The sequence below is a fragment of the Lissotriton vulgaris genome, chromosome 1_1 (assembly GCF_964263255.1).
Source record: "Lissotriton vulgaris chromosome 1_1, aLisVul1.2, whole genome shotgun sequence".
Lineage (NCBI taxonomy): Eukaryota > Metazoa > Chordata > Amphibia > Caudata > Salamandridae > Lissotriton > Lissotriton vulgaris.
In genome coordinates, this window is record NC_141685.1 from 233,883,043 (window position 1) to 233,899,120 (window position 16,078).

Sequence of the window (16,078 nt, forward strand, 5' to 3'; positions counted from 1 at the left end):
GTGTGTTCATCTAGACTCATACCCTACCTAATCTTGAAGTTAAATTTCCCACCAATGAGAAACCAAGGGAGATACCATTTTTGATAGTTATTGCATGTCTAATGCAAGAATAATCACCAGATTATGAGAGTCCAGCAAAAATTACTCATTTTCGCCCAACGTGAGGCTCGAACCCACGACCCTGAGATTAATAGTCTCATGCTCTACCGACTGAGCTAGCCGGGCTCCCATTTCAAGATGGTATGCAGACTAATCATTTTTTATGAAGGAAATCCATTCCTGGACAATTTTTGGGAGTTATTGCAGGTCTAATGCGAGATTAATCTCCATATTATGAGAGTCAATGCAGTATTCAGGCAAAAATTACTCGTTTTCGCCCAACGTGGAGCTCGAACCCACGACCCTGAGATTAAGAGTCTCAGGCTCTACCGACTGAGCTAGCCGGGCTCCCTCCTTAAGACAGTCTGCAGACCAATCCCTTTTTGTGAAGAAAATCAAATCCTGGATATTCCTCTACTCTTGTTTTGCAAGGAAAGCCGGATTTATACATCCTTCAGAGGACAGAGTGTCAAAAAAAATAAGAGAAAATGAAAACGGAAGTTGTGAGAACTGTATTTTGCGATTGCATAAGAATTCAAATTCCTCTCACATGCTAAAGAATACCTGAACCCTTTTGATTAAACCACTTTAGTTGTTATAATGAGACCATATTTGAAAGCCATCTGTGATTTTTCTGTTCTTACTCTGCAATGACCTTGGCAATGACAAGTTAAAAATAAAATATATGCAAATTTTATAATGGAGAATGCAGGCATCGATCCCGCTACCTCTCGCATTCTAAGCGAGCGCTCTACCATTTGAGCTAACTCCCCTGTGTGTTTAATCTGCATAACATGAAAAAAGTAACCTCACAGCCTTCCACACTTTATTTGAAGTCCAATTGCCCATAACAGTGTTCAGTTCACTCCTAACTTATGCCTTACCTCCACTTATGGGATGTTTTACAGTTCAGGTTGGCCTGTTTACTACTCGAATATGAGTGATATTGTGGTGTGTTCATCTAGACTCATACCCTACCTAATCTTGAAGTTAAATTTCCCACCAATGAGAAACCAAGGGAGATACCATTTTTGATAGTTATTGCATGTCTAATGCAAGAATAATCACCAGATTATGAGAGTCCAGCAAAAATTACTCATTTTCGCCCAACGTGAGGCTCGAACCCACGACCCTGAGATTAATAGTCTCATGCTCTACCGACTGAGCTAGCCGGGCTCCCACTTCAAGATGGTATGCAGACTAATCATTTTTTATGAAGGAAATCCATTCCTGGACAATTTTTGGGAGTTATTGCAGGTCTAATGCAAGATTAATCTCCATATTATGAGAGTCAATGCAGTATTCAGGCAAAAATTACTCGTTTTCACCCAACGTGGAGCTCGAACCCACGACCCTGATATTAAGAGTCTCAGGCTCTACCGACTGAGCTAGCCGGGCTCCCTCCTTAAGACAGTATGCAGACCAATCCCTTTTTGTGAAGAAAATCAAATCCTGGATATTCCTCTACTCTTGTTTTGCAAGGAAAGCCAGATTTATACATCCTTCAGAGGACAGAGTGTCAAAAAAAATAAGAGAAAATGAAAATGGAAGTTGTGAGAACTTCATTTTGAGATTGCATAAGAATTCAAATTCCTCTCACATGCTAAAGAATACCTGAACCCTTTTGATTAAACCACTTTAGTTGTTATAATGAGACCATATTTGAAAGCCATCTGTGATTTTTCTGTTCTTACTCTGCAATGACCATGGGCAATGACAAGTTATAAATAAAATGTGTGCAAATTTTATAATGGAGAATGCGGGCATCGATCCCGCTACCTCTCGCATGCTAAGCGAGCGCTCTACCATTTGTGCTAATTCCCCTGTGTGTTTAATCTGCATAACATGAAAAAAGTAACCTCACTGCCTTCCACACTTTATTTGAAGTCCAATTGCCCATAACAGTGTTCAGTTCACTCCTAACTTATGCCTTACCTCCACTTATGGGATGTTTTACAGTTCAGGTTGGCCTGTTTACTACTCGATTATGAGTGATATTGTGGTGTGTTCATCTAGACTCATACTCTACCTAATCTTGAAGTTAAATTTCCCACCAATGAGAAACCAAGGGAGATACCATTTTTGATAGTTATTGCATGTCTAATGCAAGAATAATCACCAGATTATGAGAGTCCAGCAAAAATTACTCATTTTCGCCCAACGTGGAGCTCGAACCCACGACCCTGAGATTAAGAGTCTCATGCTCTACCGACTGAGCTAGCCGGGCTCCCACTTCAAGATGGTATGCAGACTAATCATTTTTTATGAAGGAAATCCAGTCCTGGACAATGTTTGGGAGTTATTGAAGGTCTAATGCAAGAATAATCTCCATATTATGAGAGTCAATGCAATATTCAGGCAAAAATTACTCGTTTTCGCCCAACGTGGGGCTCGAACCCACGACCCTGAGATTAAGAGTCTCATGCTCTACCGACTGAGCTAGCCGGGCTCCCTCCTTAAGACAGTATGCAGACCAATCCCTTTTTGTGAAAAAAATAAAATCCTGGATATTCCTCTACTCTTGTTTTGCAAGGAAAGCCAGATTTATACATCCTTCAGAGGACAGAGTGTCAAAAAAAATAAGAGAAAATGAAAACGGAAGTTGTGAGAACTTCATTTTGAGATTGCATAAGAATTCAAATTCCTCTCACATGCTAAAGAATACCTGAACCCTTTTGATTAAACCACTTTAGTTGTTATAATGAGACCATATTTGAAAGCCATCTGTGATTTTTCTGTTCTTACTCTGCAATGACCTTGGCAATGACAAGTTAAAAATAAAATATATGCAAATTTTATAATGGAGAATGCGGGCATCGATCCCGCTACCTCTCGCATGCTAAGCGAGCGCTCTACCATTTGAGCTAATTCCCCTGTGTGTTTAATCTGCATAACATGAAAAAAGTAACCTCACTGCCTTCCACACTTTATTTGAAGTCCAATTGCCCATAACAGTGTTCAGTTCACTCCTAACTTATGCCTTACCTCCACTTATGGGATGTTTTACAGTTCAGGTTGGCCTGTTTACTACTCGAATATGAGTGATATTGTGGTGTGTTCATCTAGACTCATACCCTACCTAATCTTGAAGTTAAATTTCCCACCAATGAGAAACCAAGGGAGATACCATTTTTGATAGTTATTGCATGTGTAATGCAAGAATAATCACCAGATTATGAGAGTCCAGCAAAAATTACTCATTTTCGCCCAACGTGAGGCTCGAACCCACGACCCTGAGATTAATAGTCTCATGCTCTACCGACTGAGCTAGCCGGGCTCCCACTTCAAGATGGTATGCAGACTAATCATTTTTTATGAAGGAAATCCATTCCTGGACAATTTTTGGGAGTTATTGCAGGTCTAATGCAAGATTAATCTCCATATTATGAGAGTCAATGCAGTATTCAGGCAAAAATTACTCGTTTTCGCCCAACGTGGGGCTCGAACCCACGACCCTGAGATTAAGTGTCTCATGCTCTACCGACTGAGCTAGCCGGGCTCCCTCCTTAAGACAGTATGCAGACCAATCCCTTTTTGTGAAAAAAATCAAATCCTGGATATTCCTCTACTCTTGTTTTGCAAGGAAAGCCAGATTTATACATCCTTCAGAGGACAGAGTGTCAAAAAAAATAAGAGAAAATGAAAATGGAAGTTGTGAGAACTTCATTTTGAGATTGCATACGAATTCAAATTCCTCTCACATGCTAAAGAATACCTGAACCCTTTTGATTAAACCACTTTAGTTGTTATAATGAGACCATATTTGAAAGCCATCTGTGATTTTTCTGTTCTTACTCTGCAATGACCATGGGCAATGACAAGTTAAAAATAAAATGTATGCAAATTTTATAATGAATAATGCGGGCATCGATCCCGCTACCTCTCGTATGCTAAGCGAGCGCTCTACCATTTGAGCTAATTCCCCTGTGTGTTTAATCTGCATAACATGAAAAAAGTAACCTCACTGCCTTCCACACTTTATTTGCAGTCCAATTGCCCATAACAGTGTTCAGTTCACTCCTAACTTATGCCTTACCTCCACTTATGGGATGTTTTACAGTTCAGGTTGGCCTGTTTACTACTCGAATATGAGTGATATTGTGGTGTGTTCATCTAGACTCATACCCTACCTAATCTTGAAGTTAAATTTCCCACCAATGAGAAACCAAGGGAGATACCATTTTTGATAGTTATTGCATGTCTAATGCAAGAATAATCACCAGAATATGAGAGTCCAGCAAAAATTACTCATTTTCGCCCGACGTGGGGCTCGAACCCACGACCCTGAGATTAAGAGTCTCATGCTCTACCGACTGAGCTAGCCGGGCTCCCACTTCAAGATGGTATGCAGACTAATCATTTTTTATGAAGGAAATCCATTCCTGGACAATTTTTGGGAGTTATTGCAGGTCTAATGCAAGATTAATCTCCATATTATGAGAGTCAATGCAATATTCAGGAAAAAATTACTCGTTTTCGCCCAACGTGGGGCTCGAACCCACGAACCTGAGATTAAGAGTCTCATGCTCTACCGACTGAGCTAGCCGGGCTCCTTCCTTAAGACAGTATGCAGACCAATCCCTTTTTGTGAAAAAAATCAAATCCTGGATATTCCTCTACTCTTGTTTTGCAAGGAAAGCCAGATTTATACATCCTTCAGAGGACAGAGTGTCAAAAAAAATAAGAGAAAATGAAAATGGAAGTTGTGAGAACTTCATTTTGAGATTGCATAAGAATTCAAATTCCTCTCACATGCTAAAGAATACCTGAACCCTTTTGATTAAACCACTTTAGTTGTTATATTGAGACCATATTTGAAAGCCATCTGTGATTTTTCTGTTCTTACTCTGCAATGACCATGGGCAATGACAAGTTAAAAATAAAATGTATGCAAATTTTATAATGGAGAATGCGGGCATCGATCCCACTACCTCTCGCATGCTAAGCGAGCGCTCTACCATTTGAGCTAATTCCCCTGTGTGTTTAATCTGCATAACATGAAAAAAGTAACCTCACTGCCTTCCACACTTTATTTGCAGTCCAATTGCCCATAACAGTGTTCAGTTCACTCCTAACTTATGCCTTACCTCCACTTATGGGATGTTTTACAGTTCAGGTTGGCCTGTTTACTACTCGAATATGAGTGATATTGTGGTGTGTTCATCTAGACTCATACCCTACCTAATCTTGAAGTAAAATTTACCACCAATGAGAAACCAAGGGAGATACCATTTTTGATAGTTATTGCATGTGTAATGCAAGAATAATCACCAGATTATGAGAGTCCAGCAAAAATTACTCATTTTCACCCAACGTGAGGCTCGAACCCACGACCCTGAGATTAATAGTCTCATGCTCTACCGACTGAGCTAGCCGGGCTCCCACTTCAAGATGGTATGCAGACTAATCAATTTTTTGAAGGAAATCCATTCCTGGACAATTTTTGGGAGTTATTGCAGGTCTAATGCAAGATTAATCTCCATATTATGAGAGTCAATGCAGTATTCAGGCAAAAATTACTCGTTTTCGCCCAACGTGGGGCTCGAACCCACGACCCTGAGATTAAGAGTCTCATGCTCTACCGACTGAGCTAGCCGGGCACCCTCCTTAAGACAGTATGCAGACCAATCCCTTTTTGTGAAAAAAATCAAATCCTGGATATTCCTCTACTCTTGTTTTGCAAGGAAAGCCAGATTTATACATCCTTCAGAGGACAGAGTGTCAAAAAAAATAAGAGAAAATGAAAACGGAAGTTGTGAGAACTTCATTTTGAGATTGCATAAGAATTCAAATTCCTCTCACATGCTAAAGAATACCTGAACCCTTTTGATTAAACCACTTTAGTTGTTATAATGAGACCATATTTGAAAGCCATCTGTGATTTTTCTGTTCTTACTCTGCAATGACCTTGGCAATGACAAGTTAAAAATGAAATATATGCAAATTTTATAATGGAGAATGCGGGCATCGATCCCGCTACCTCTCGCATGCTAAGCGAGCGCTCTACCATTTGAGCTAATTCCCCTGTGTGTTTAATCTGCATAACATGAAAAAAGTAACCTCACTGCCTTCCACACTTTATTTGAAGTCCAATTGCCCATAACAGTGTTCAGTTCACTCCTAACTTATGCCTTACCTCCACTTATGGGATGTTTTACAGTTCAGGTTGGCCTGTTTACTACTCGAATATGAGTGATATTGTGGTGTGTTCATCTAGACTCATACCCTACCTAATCTTGAAGTTAAATTTCCCACCAATGAGAAACCAAGGGAGATACCATTTTTGATAGTTATTGCATGTGTAATGCAAGAATAATCACCAGATTATGAGAGTCCAGCAAAAATTACTCATTTTCGCCCAACGTGAGGCTCGAACCCACGACCCTGAGATTAATAGTCTCATGCTCTACCGACTGAGCTAGCCGGGCTCCCACTTCAAGATGGTATGCAGACTAATCATTTTTTATGAAGGAAATCCATTCCTGGACAATTTTTGGGAGTTATTGCAGGTCTAATGCAAGATTAATCTCCATATTATGAGAGTCAATGCAGTATTCAGGCAAAAATTACTCGTTTTCGCCCAACGTGGGGCTCGAACCCACGACCCTGAGATTAAGTGTCTCATGCTCTACCGACTGAGCTAGCCGGGCTCCCTCCTTAAGACAGTATGCAGACCAATCCCTTTTTGTGAAAAAAATCAAATCCTGGATATTCCTCTACTCTTGTTTTGCAAGGAAAGCCAGATTTATACATCCTTCAGAGGACAGAGTGTCAAAAAAAATAAGAGAAAATGAAAATGGAAGTTGTGAGAACTTCATTTTGAGATTGCATACGAATTCAAATTCCTCTCACATGCTAAAGAATACCTGAACCCTTTTGATTAAACCACTTTAGTTGTTATAATGAGACCATATTTGAAAGCCATCTGTGATTTTTCTGTTCTTACTCTGCAATGACCATGGGCAATGACAAGTTAAAAATAAAATGTATGCAAATTTTATAATGAATAATGCGGGCATCGATCCCGCTACCTCTCGTATGCTAAGCGAGCGCTCTACCATTTGAGCTAATTCCCCTGTGTGTTTAATCTGCATAACATGAAAAAAGTAACCTCACTGCCTTCCACACTTTATTTGCAGTCCAATTGCCCATAACAGTGTTCAGTTCACTCCTAACTTATGCCTTACCTCCACTTATGGGATGTTTTACAGTTCAGGTTGGCCTGTTTACTACTCGAATATGAGTGATATTGTGGTGTGTTCATCTAGACTCATACCCTACCTAATCTTGAAGTTAAATTTCCCACCAATGAGAAACCAAGGGAGATACCATTTTTGATAGTTATTGCATGTCTAATGCAAGAATAATCACCAGAATATGAGAGTCCAGCAAAAATTACTCATTTTCGCCCGACGTGGGGCTCGAACCCACGACCCTGAGATTAAGAGTCTCATGCTCTACCGACTGAGCTAGCCGGGCTCCCACTTCAAGATGGTATGCAGACTAATCATTTTTTATGAAGGAAATCCATTCCTGGACAATTTTTGGGAGTTATTGCAGGTCTAATGCAAGATTAATCTCCATATTATGAGAGTCAATGCAATATTCAGGAAAAAATTACTCGTTTTCGCCCAACGTGGGGCTCGAACCCACGAACCTGAGATTAAGAGTCTCATGCTCTACCGACTGAGCTAGCCGGGCTCCTTCCTTAAGACAGTATGCAGACCAATCCCTTTTTGTGAAAAAAATCAAATCCTGGATATTCCTCTACTCTTGTTTTGCAAGGAAAGCCAGATTTATACATCCTTCAGAGGACAGAGTGTCAAAAAAAATAAGAGAAAATGAAAATGGAAGTTGTGAGAACTTCATTTTGAGATTGCATAAGAATTCAAATTCCTCTCACATGCTAAAGAATACCTGAACCCTTTTGATTAAACCACTTTAGTTGTTATATTGAGACCATATTTGAAAGCCATCTGTGATTTTTCTGTTCTTACTCTGCAATGACCATGGGCAATGACAAGTTAAAAATAAAATGTATGCAAATTTTATAATGGAGAATGCGGGCATCGATCCCACTACCTCTCGCATGCTAAGCGAGCGCTCTACCATTTGAGCTAATTCCCCTGTGTGTTTAATCTGCATAACATGAAAAAAGTAACCTCACTGCCTTCCACACTTTATTTGCAGTCCAATTGCCCATAACAGTGTTCAGTTCACTCCTAACTTATGCCTTACCTCCACTTATGGGATGTTTTACAGTTCAGGTTGGCCTGTTTACTACTCGAATATGAGTGATATTGTGGTGTGTTCATCTAGACTCATACCCTACCTAATCTTGAAGTAAAATTTACCACCAATGAGAAACCAAGGGAGATACCATTTTTGATAGTTATTGCATGTCTAATGCAAGAATAATCAGAAGATTATGAGAGTCCAGAAAAAATTACTCATTTTTGCCTAACGTGGGGCTCAAACCCACGACCCTGATATTAAGAGTCTCATGCTCTACCGACTGAGCTAGCCGGGCTCCCACTTCAAGATGGTATGCAGACTAATCATTTTTTATGAAGGAAATCCATTCCTGGACAATTTTTGGGAGTTATTGCAGGTCTAATGCAAGATTAATCTCCATATTATGAGAGTCAATGCAATATTCAGGCAAAAATTACTCGTTTTCGCCCAACGTGGGGCTCGAACCCACGACCCTGAGATTAAGAGTCTCATGCTCTACCGACTGAGCTAGCCGGGCTCCCTCCTTAAGACATTATGCAGACCAATCCCTTTTTGTGAAGAAAATCAAATCCTGGATATTCCTCTACTCTTGTTTTGCAAGGAAAGCCTGATTTATACATCCTTCAGAGGACAGAGTGTCAAAAAAATAAGAGAAAATGAAAATGGAAGTTGTGAAAACTTCATTTTGAGATTGCATAAGAATTCAAATTCCTCTCACATGCTAAAGAATACCTGAACCCTTTTGATTAAACCACTTTAGTTGTTATAATGAGACCATATTTGAAAGCCATCTGTGATTTTTCTCTTCTTACTCTGCAATGACCTTGGCAATGACAAGTTAAAAATAAAATGTATGCAAATTTTATAATGGAGAATGCGGGCATCGAGCCCGCTACCTCTCGCATGCTAAGCGAGCGCTTTACTATTTGAGCTAATTCCCCTGTGTGTTTAATCTGCATAACATGAAAAAAGTAACCTTACTGCGTTCCACACTTTATTTGAAGTCCAATTGCCCATAACAGTGTTCAGTTCACTCCTAACTTATGCCTTACCTCCACTTATGGGATGTTTTACAGTTCAGGTTGGCCTGTTTACTACTCGAATATGAGTGATATTGTGGTGTGTTCATCTAGACTCATACCCTACCTAATCTTGAAGTTAAATTTCCCACCAATGAGAAACCAAGGGAGATACCATTTTTGATAGTTATTGCATGTGTAATGCAAGAATAATCACCAGATTTTGAGAGTCCAGCAAAAATTACTCATTTTCACCCAACGTGAGGCTCGAACCCACGACCCTGAGATTAATAGTCTCATGCTCTACCGACTGAGCTAGCCGGGCTCCCACTTCAAGATGGTATGCAGACTAATCAATTTTTTGAAGGAAATCCATTCCTGGACAATTTTTGGGAGTTATTGCAGGTCTAATGCAAGATTAATCTCCATATTATGAGAGTCAATGCAGTATTCAGGCAAAAATTACTCGTTTTCGCCCAACGTGGGGCTCGAACCCACGACCCTGAGATTAAGAGTCTCATGCTCTACCGACTGAGCTAGCCGGGCTCCCTCCTTAAGACAGTATGCAGACCAATCCCTTTTTGTGAAAAAAATCAAATCCTGGATATTCATCTACTCTTGTTTTGCAAGGAAAGCCAGATTTATACATCCTTCAGAGGACAGAGTGTCAAAAAAAATAAGAGAAAATGAAAATGGAAGTTGTGAGAACTTCATTTTGAGATTGCATAAGAATTCAAATTCCTCTCACATGCTAAAGAATACCTGAACCCTTTTGATTAAACCACTTTAGTTGTTATAATGAGACCATATTTGAAAGCCATCTGTGATTTTTCTGTTCTTACTCTGCAATGACCATGGGCAATGACAAGTTAAAAATAAAATGTATGAAAATTTTATAATGGAGAATGCGGGCATCGATCCCGCTACCTCTCGCATGCTAAGCAAGCACTCAACCATTTGAGCTAATTCCCCTGTGTGTTTAATCTGCATAACATGAAAAAAGTAACCTCACTGCCTTCCACACTGTATTTGAAGTCCAATTGCCCATAACAGTGTTCAGTTCACTCCTAACTTATGCCTTACCTCCACTTATGGGATGTTTTACAGTTCAGGTTGGCCTGTTTACTACTCGAATATGAGTGATATTGTGGTGTGTTCATCTAGACTCATACCCTACCTAATCTTGAAGTTAAATTTCCCACCAATGAGAAACCAAGGGAGATACCATTTTTGATAGTTATTGCATGTCTAATGCAAGAATAATCACCAGATTATGAGAGTCCAGCAAAAATTACTCATTTTCGCCCGACGTGGGGCTCGAACCCACGACCCTGAGATTAAGAGTCTCATGCTCTACCGACTGAGCTAGCCGGGCTCCCACTTCAAGATGGTATGCAAACTAATCATTTTTTATGAAAGAAATCCATTCCTGGACAATTTTTGGGAGTTATTGCAGGTCTAATGCAAGATTAATCACCATATTATGAGAGTCAATGCAATATTCAGGCAAAAATTACTCGTTTTCGCCCAACGTGGGGCTCGAACCCACGACCCTGAGATTAAGAGTCTCATGCTCTACCGACTAAGCTAGCCGGGCTCCCTCCTTAAGACAGTATGCAGACCAATCCCTTTTTGTGAAGAAAATCAAATCCTGGATATTCCTCTACTCTTGTTTTGCAAGGAAAGCCAGATTTATACATCCTTCAGAGGACAGAGTGTCAAAAAAAAATAAGAGAAAATGAAAATGGAAGTTGTGAGAACTTCATTTTGAGATTGCATAAGAATTCAAATTCCTCTCACATGCTAAAGAATACCTGAACCCTTTTGATTAAACCACTTTAGTTGTTATAATGAGACCATATTTGAAAGCCATCTGTGATTTTTCTGTTCTTACTCTGCAATGACCTTGGCAATGACAAGTTAAAAATAAAATGTATGCAAATTTTATAATGGAGAATGCGGGCATCGATCCCGCTACCTCTCGCATGCTAAGCGAGCGCTTTACTATTTGAGCTAATTTCCCTTTGTGTTTAATCTGCATAACATGAAAAAAGTAACCTTACTGCGTTCCACACTTTATTTGAAGTCCAATTGCCCATAACAGTGTTCAGTTCACTCCTAACTTATGCCTTACCTCCACTTATGGGATGTTTTACAGTTCAGGTTGGCCTGTTTACTACTCGAATATGAGTGATATTGCGCTGTGTTCATCTAGACTCATACCCTAGCTAATCTTGAAGTTAAATTTCCCACCAATGAGAAACCAAGGGAGATACCATTTCTGATAGCTATTGCATGTCTAATGCAAAAATATTCACCAGATTATGAGAGTCAATGCAATAATCCAGCAAAAATTACTCATTTTCGCCCAACGTGGGGCTCGAACCCATGACCCTGAGATTAAGAGTCTCATGCTCTACCGACTGAGCTAGCCGGGCTCCCACTTCAAGATGGTATGCAGACTAATCATTTTTTATGAAGGAAATCCATTCCTGGACAATTGTTGGGAGTTATTGCAGGTCTAATGTAAGATTAATCTTCATATTATGAGAGTCAATGCAATATTCAGGAAAAAATTACTCGTTTTCGCCCAACGTGGGGCTCGAACCCACGACCCTGAGATTAAGAGTCTCATGCTCTACCGACTGAGCTAGCCGGGCTCCCTCCTTAAGACAGTATGCAGACCAATCCCTTTTTGTGAAAAAAATCAAATCCTGGATATTCCTCTACTCTTGTTTTGCAAGGAAAGCCAGATTTATACATCCTTCAGAGGACAGAGTGTCAAAAAAAATAAGAGAAAATGAAAATGGAAGTTGTGAGAACTTCATTTTGAGATTGCATAAGAATTCAAATTCCTCTCACATGCTAAAGAATACCTGAACCCTTTTGATTAAACCACTTTAGTTGTTATAATGAGACCATATTTGAAAGCCATCTGTGATTTTTCTGTTCTTACTCTGCAATGACCATGGGCAATGACAAGTTAAAAATAAAATGTATGCAAATTTTATAATGGAGAATGCGGGCATCGATCCCACTACCTCTCGCATGCTAAGCGAGCGCTCTACCATTTGTGCTAATTCCCCTGTGTGTTTAATCTGCATAACATGAAAAAAGTAACCTCACTGCCTTCCACACTTTATTTGAAGTCCAATTGCCCATAACAGTGTTCAGTTCACTCCTAACTTATGCCTTACCTCCACTTATGGGATGTTTTACAGTTCAGGTTGGCCTGTTTACTACTCGATTATGAGTGATATTGTGGTGTGTTCATCTAGACTCATACTCTACCTAATCTTGAAGTTAAATTTCCCACCAATGAGAAACCAAGGGAGATACCATTTTTGATAGTTATTGCATGTCTAATGCAAGAATAATCACCAGATTATGAGAGTCCAGCAAAAATTACTCATTTTCGCCCAACGTGGAGCTCGAACCCACGACCCTGAGATTAAGAGTCTCATGCTCTACCGACTGAGCTAGCCGGGCTCCCACTTCAAGGTGGTATGCAGACTAATCATTTTTTATGAAGGAAATCCAGTCCTGGACAATTTTTGGGAGTTATTGCAGGTCTAATGCAAGAATAATCTCCATATTATGAGAGTCAATGCAATATTCAGGCAAAAATTACTCGTTTTCGCCGAACGTGGGGCTCGAACCCACGACCCTGAGATTAAGAGTCTCATGCTCTACCGACTGAGCTAGCCGGGCTCCCTCCTTAAGACAGCATGCAGACCAATCCCTTTTTGTGAAAAAAATCAAATCCTGGATATTCCTCTACTCTTGTTTTGCAAGGAAAGCCGGATTTATACATCCTTCAGAGGACAGAGTGTCAAAAAAAATAAGAGAAAATGAAAACGGAAGTTGTGAGAACTGTATTTTGAGATTGCATAAGAATTCAAATTCCTCTCACATGCTAAAGAATACCTGAACCCTTTTGATTAAACCACTTTAGTTGTTATAATGAGACCATATTTGAAAGCCATCTGTGATTTTTCTGTTCTTACTCTGCAATGACCTTGGCAATGACAAGTTAAAAATAAAATATATGCAAATTTTATAATGGAGAATGCAGGCATCGATCCCGCTACCTCTCGCATGCTAAGCGAGCGCTCTACCATTTGAGCTAATTCCCCTGTGTGTTTAATCTGCATAACATGAAAAAAGTAACCTCACAGCCTTCCACACTTTATTTGAAGTCCAATTGCCCATAACAGTGTTCAGTTCACTCCTAACTTATGCCTTACCTCCACTTATGGGATGTTTTACAGTTCAGGTTGGCCTGTTTACTACTCGAATATGAGTGATATTGTGGTGTGTTCATCTAGACTCATACCCTACCTAATCTTGAAGTTAAATTTCCCACCAATGAGAAACCAAGGGAGATACCATTTTTGATAGTTATTGCATGTCTAATGCAAGAATAATCACCAGATTATGAGAGTCCAGCAAAAATTACTCATTTTCGCCCAACGTGAGGCTCGAACCCACGACCCTGAGATTAATAGTCTCATGCTCTACCGACTGAGCTAGCCGGGCTCCCATTTCAAGATGGTATGCAGACTAATCATTTTTTATGAAGGAAATCCATTCCTGGACAATTTTTGGGAGTTATTGCAGGTCTAATGCGAGATTAATCTCCATATTATGAGAGTCAATGCAGTATTCAGGCAAAAATTACTCGTTTTCGCCCAACGTGGAGCTCGAACCCACGACCCTGAGATTAAGAGTCTCAGGCTCTACCGACTGAGCTAGCCGGGCTTCCTCCTTAAGACAGTCTGCAGACCAATCCCTTTTTGTGAAGAAAATCAAATCCTGGATATTCCTCTACTCTTGTTTTGCAAGGAAAGCCAGATTTATACATCCTTCAGAGGACAGAGTGTCAAAAAAAATAAGAGAAAATGAAAATGGAAGTTGTGAGAACTTCATTTTGAGATTGCATAAGAATTCAAATTCCTCTCACATGCTAAAGAATACCTGAACCCTTTTGATTAAACCACTTTAGTTGTTATAATGAGACCATATTTGAAAGCCATCTGTGATTTTTCTGTTCTTACTCTGCAATGACCATGGGCAATGACAAGTTAAAAATAAAATGTATGCAAATTTTATAATGGAAAATGCGGGCATCGATCCCGCTACCTCTCGCATGCTAAGCGAGCGCTCTACCATTTGTGCTAATCCCCCTGTGTGTTTAATCTGCATAACATGAAAAAAGTAACCTCACTGCCTTCCACACTTTATTTGAAGTCCAATTGCCCATAACAGTGTTCAGTTCACTCCTAACTTATGCCTTACCTCCACTTATGGGATGTTTTACAGTTCAGGTTGGCCTGTTTACTACTCGATTATGAGTGATATTGTGGTGTGTTCATCTAGACTCATACTCTACCTAATCTTGAAGTTAAATTTCCCACCAATGAGAAACCAAGGGAGATACCATTTTTGATAGTTATTGCATGTGTAATGCAAGAATAATCACCAGATTATGAGAGTCCAGCAAAAATTACTCATTTTCGCCCAACGTGAGGCTCGAACCCACGACCCTGAGATTAATAGTCTCATGCTCTACCGACTGAGCTAGCCGGGCTCCCACTTCAAGATGGTATGCAGACTAATCATTTTTTATGAAGGAAATCCATTCCTGGACAATTTTTGGGAGTTATTGCAGGTCTAATGCAAGATTAATCTCCATATTATGAGAGTCAATGCAGTATTCAGGCAAAAATTACTCGTTTTCGCCCAACGTGGGGCTCGAACCCACGACCCTGAGATTAAGTGTCTCATGCTCTACCGACTGAGCTAGCCGGGCTCCCTCCTTAAGACAGTATGCAGACCAATCCCTTTTTGTGAAAAAAATCAAATCCTGGATATTCCTCTACTCTTGTTTTGCAAGGAAAGCCAGATTTATACATCCTTCAGAGGACAGAGTGTCAAAAAAAATAAGAGAAAATGAAAATGGAAGTTGTGAGAACTTCATTTTGAGATTGCATAAGAATTCAAATTCCTCTCACATGCTAAAGAATACCTGAACCCTTTTGATTAAACCACTTTAGTTGTTATAATGAGACCATATTTGAAAGCCATCTGTGATTTTTCTGTTCTTACTCTGCAATGACCATGGGCAATGACAAGTTAAAAATAAAATGTATGCAAATTTTATAATGAATAATGCGGGCATCGATCCCGCTACCTCTCGTATGCTAAGCGAGCGCTCTACCATTTGAGCTAATTCCCCTGTGTGTTTAATCTGCATAACATGAAAAAAGTAACCTGACTGCCTTCCACACTTTATTTGCAGTCCAATTGCCCATAACAGTGTTCAGTTCACTCCTAACTTATGCCTTACCTCCACTTATGGGATGTTTTACAGTTCAGGTTGGCCTGTTTACTACTCGAATATGAGTGATATTGTGGTGTGTTCATCTAGACTCATACCCTACCTAATCTTGAAGTTAAATTTCCCACCAATGAGAAACCAAGGGAGATACCATTTTTGATAGTTATTGCATGTCTAATGCAAGAATAATCACCAGAATATGAGAGTCCAGCAAAAATTACTCATTTTCGCCCGACGTGGGGCTCGAACCCACGACCCTGAGATTAAGAGTCTCATGCTCTACCGACTGAGCTAGCCGGGCTCCCACTTCAAGATGGTATGCAGACTAATCATTTTTTATGAAGGAAATCCATTCCTGGACAATTTTTGGGAGTTATTGCAGGTC

General features: G+C 39.8%; 19 non-coding genes across 19 annotated transcripts; all 19 read right to left on the reverse strand.

Annotated features, from left to right (window-relative positions):
• Positions 1-152: 152 nt before the first annotated feature.
• TRNAN-AUU (transfer RNA asparagine (anticodon AUU)) lies at positions 153-225 on the reverse strand. Its single transcript has one exon. It is a non-coding gene; the product is annotated as a tRNA-Asn (tRNA).
• Positions 226-1,202: 977 nt separating this feature from the next.
• TRNAN-AUU (transfer RNA asparagine (anticodon AUU)) lies at positions 1,203-1,275 on the reverse strand. The gene has a single exon. It is a non-coding gene; the product is annotated as a tRNA-Asn (tRNA).
• Positions 1,276-2,475: 1,200 nt separating this feature from the next.
• On the reverse strand, positions 2,476-2,548 carry TRNAK-CUU (transfer RNA lysine (anticodon CUU)). Its single transcript has one exon. It is a non-coding gene; the product is annotated as a tRNA-Lys (tRNA).
• A 352-nt stretch (positions 2,549-2,900) lies between these two features.
• TRNAA-AGC (transfer RNA alanine (anticodon AGC)) lies at positions 2,901-2,973 on the reverse strand. The gene has a single exon. It is a non-coding gene; the product is annotated as a tRNA-Ala (tRNA).
• A 330-nt stretch (positions 2,974-3,303) lies between these two features.
• Positions 3,304-3,376, reverse strand: TRNAN-AUU (transfer RNA asparagine (anticodon AUU)). Its single transcript has one exon. It is a non-coding gene; the product is annotated as a tRNA-Asn (tRNA).
• Positions 3,377-4,354: 978 nt separating this feature from the next.
• TRNAK-CUU (transfer RNA lysine (anticodon CUU)) lies at positions 4,355-4,427 on the reverse strand. The gene has a single exon. It is a non-coding gene; the product is annotated as a tRNA-Lys (tRNA).
• A 978-nt stretch (positions 4,428-5,405) lies between these two features.
• TRNAN-AUU (transfer RNA asparagine (anticodon AUU)) lies at positions 5,406-5,478 on the reverse strand. The gene has a single exon. It is a non-coding gene; the product is annotated as a tRNA-Asn (tRNA).
• Positions 5,479-5,626: 148 nt separating this feature from the next.
• TRNAK-CUU (transfer RNA lysine (anticodon CUU)) lies at positions 5,627-5,699 on the reverse strand. The gene has a single exon. It is a non-coding gene; the product is annotated as a tRNA-Lys (tRNA).
• Positions 5,700-6,051: 352 nt separating this feature from the next.
• TRNAA-AGC (transfer RNA alanine (anticodon AGC)) lies at positions 6,052-6,124 on the reverse strand. The gene has a single exon. It is a non-coding gene; the product is annotated as a tRNA-Ala (tRNA).
• Positions 6,125-6,454: 330 nt separating this feature from the next.
• On the reverse strand, positions 6,455-6,527 carry TRNAN-AUU (transfer RNA asparagine (anticodon AUU)). The gene has a single exon. It is a non-coding gene; the product is annotated as a tRNA-Asn (tRNA).
• Positions 6,528-7,505: 978 nt separating this feature from the next.
• TRNAK-CUU (transfer RNA lysine (anticodon CUU)) lies at positions 7,506-7,578 on the reverse strand. The gene has a single exon. It is a non-coding gene; the product is annotated as a tRNA-Lys (tRNA).
• Positions 7,579-8,778: 1,200 nt separating this feature from the next.
• TRNAK-CUU (transfer RNA lysine (anticodon CUU)) lies at positions 8,779-8,851 on the reverse strand. The gene has a single exon. It is a non-coding gene; the product is annotated as a tRNA-Lys (tRNA).
• A 754-nt stretch (positions 8,852-9,605) lies between these two features.
• On the reverse strand, positions 9,606-9,678 carry TRNAN-AUU (transfer RNA asparagine (anticodon AUU)). Its single transcript has one exon. It is a non-coding gene; the product is annotated as a tRNA-Asn (tRNA).
• Positions 9,679-9,826: 148 nt separating this feature from the next.
• Positions 9,827-9,899, reverse strand: TRNAK-CUU (transfer RNA lysine (anticodon CUU)). The gene has a single exon. It is a non-coding gene; the product is annotated as a tRNA-Lys (tRNA).
• A 756-nt stretch (positions 9,900-10,655) lies between these two features.
• On the reverse strand, positions 10,656-10,728 carry TRNAK-CUU (transfer RNA lysine (anticodon CUU)). Its single transcript has one exon. It is a non-coding gene; the product is annotated as a tRNA-Lys (tRNA).
• A 1,212-nt stretch (positions 10,729-11,940) lies between these two features.
• TRNAK-CUU (transfer RNA lysine (anticodon CUU)) lies at positions 11,941-12,013 on the reverse strand. The gene has a single exon. It is a non-coding gene; the product is annotated as a tRNA-Lys (tRNA).
• A 1,806-nt stretch (positions 12,014-13,819) lies between these two features.
• Positions 13,820-13,892, reverse strand: TRNAN-AUU (transfer RNA asparagine (anticodon AUU)). The gene has a single exon. It is a non-coding gene; the product is annotated as a tRNA-Asn (tRNA).
• A 978-nt stretch (positions 13,893-14,870) lies between these two features.
• On the reverse strand, positions 14,871-14,943 carry TRNAN-AUU (transfer RNA asparagine (anticodon AUU)). The gene has a single exon. It is a non-coding gene; the product is annotated as a tRNA-Asn (tRNA).
• Positions 14,944-15,921: 978 nt separating this feature from the next.
• Positions 15,922-15,994, reverse strand: TRNAK-CUU (transfer RNA lysine (anticodon CUU)). Its single transcript has one exon. It is a non-coding gene; the product is annotated as a tRNA-Lys (tRNA).
• Positions 15,995-16,078: the final 84 nt, after the last annotated feature.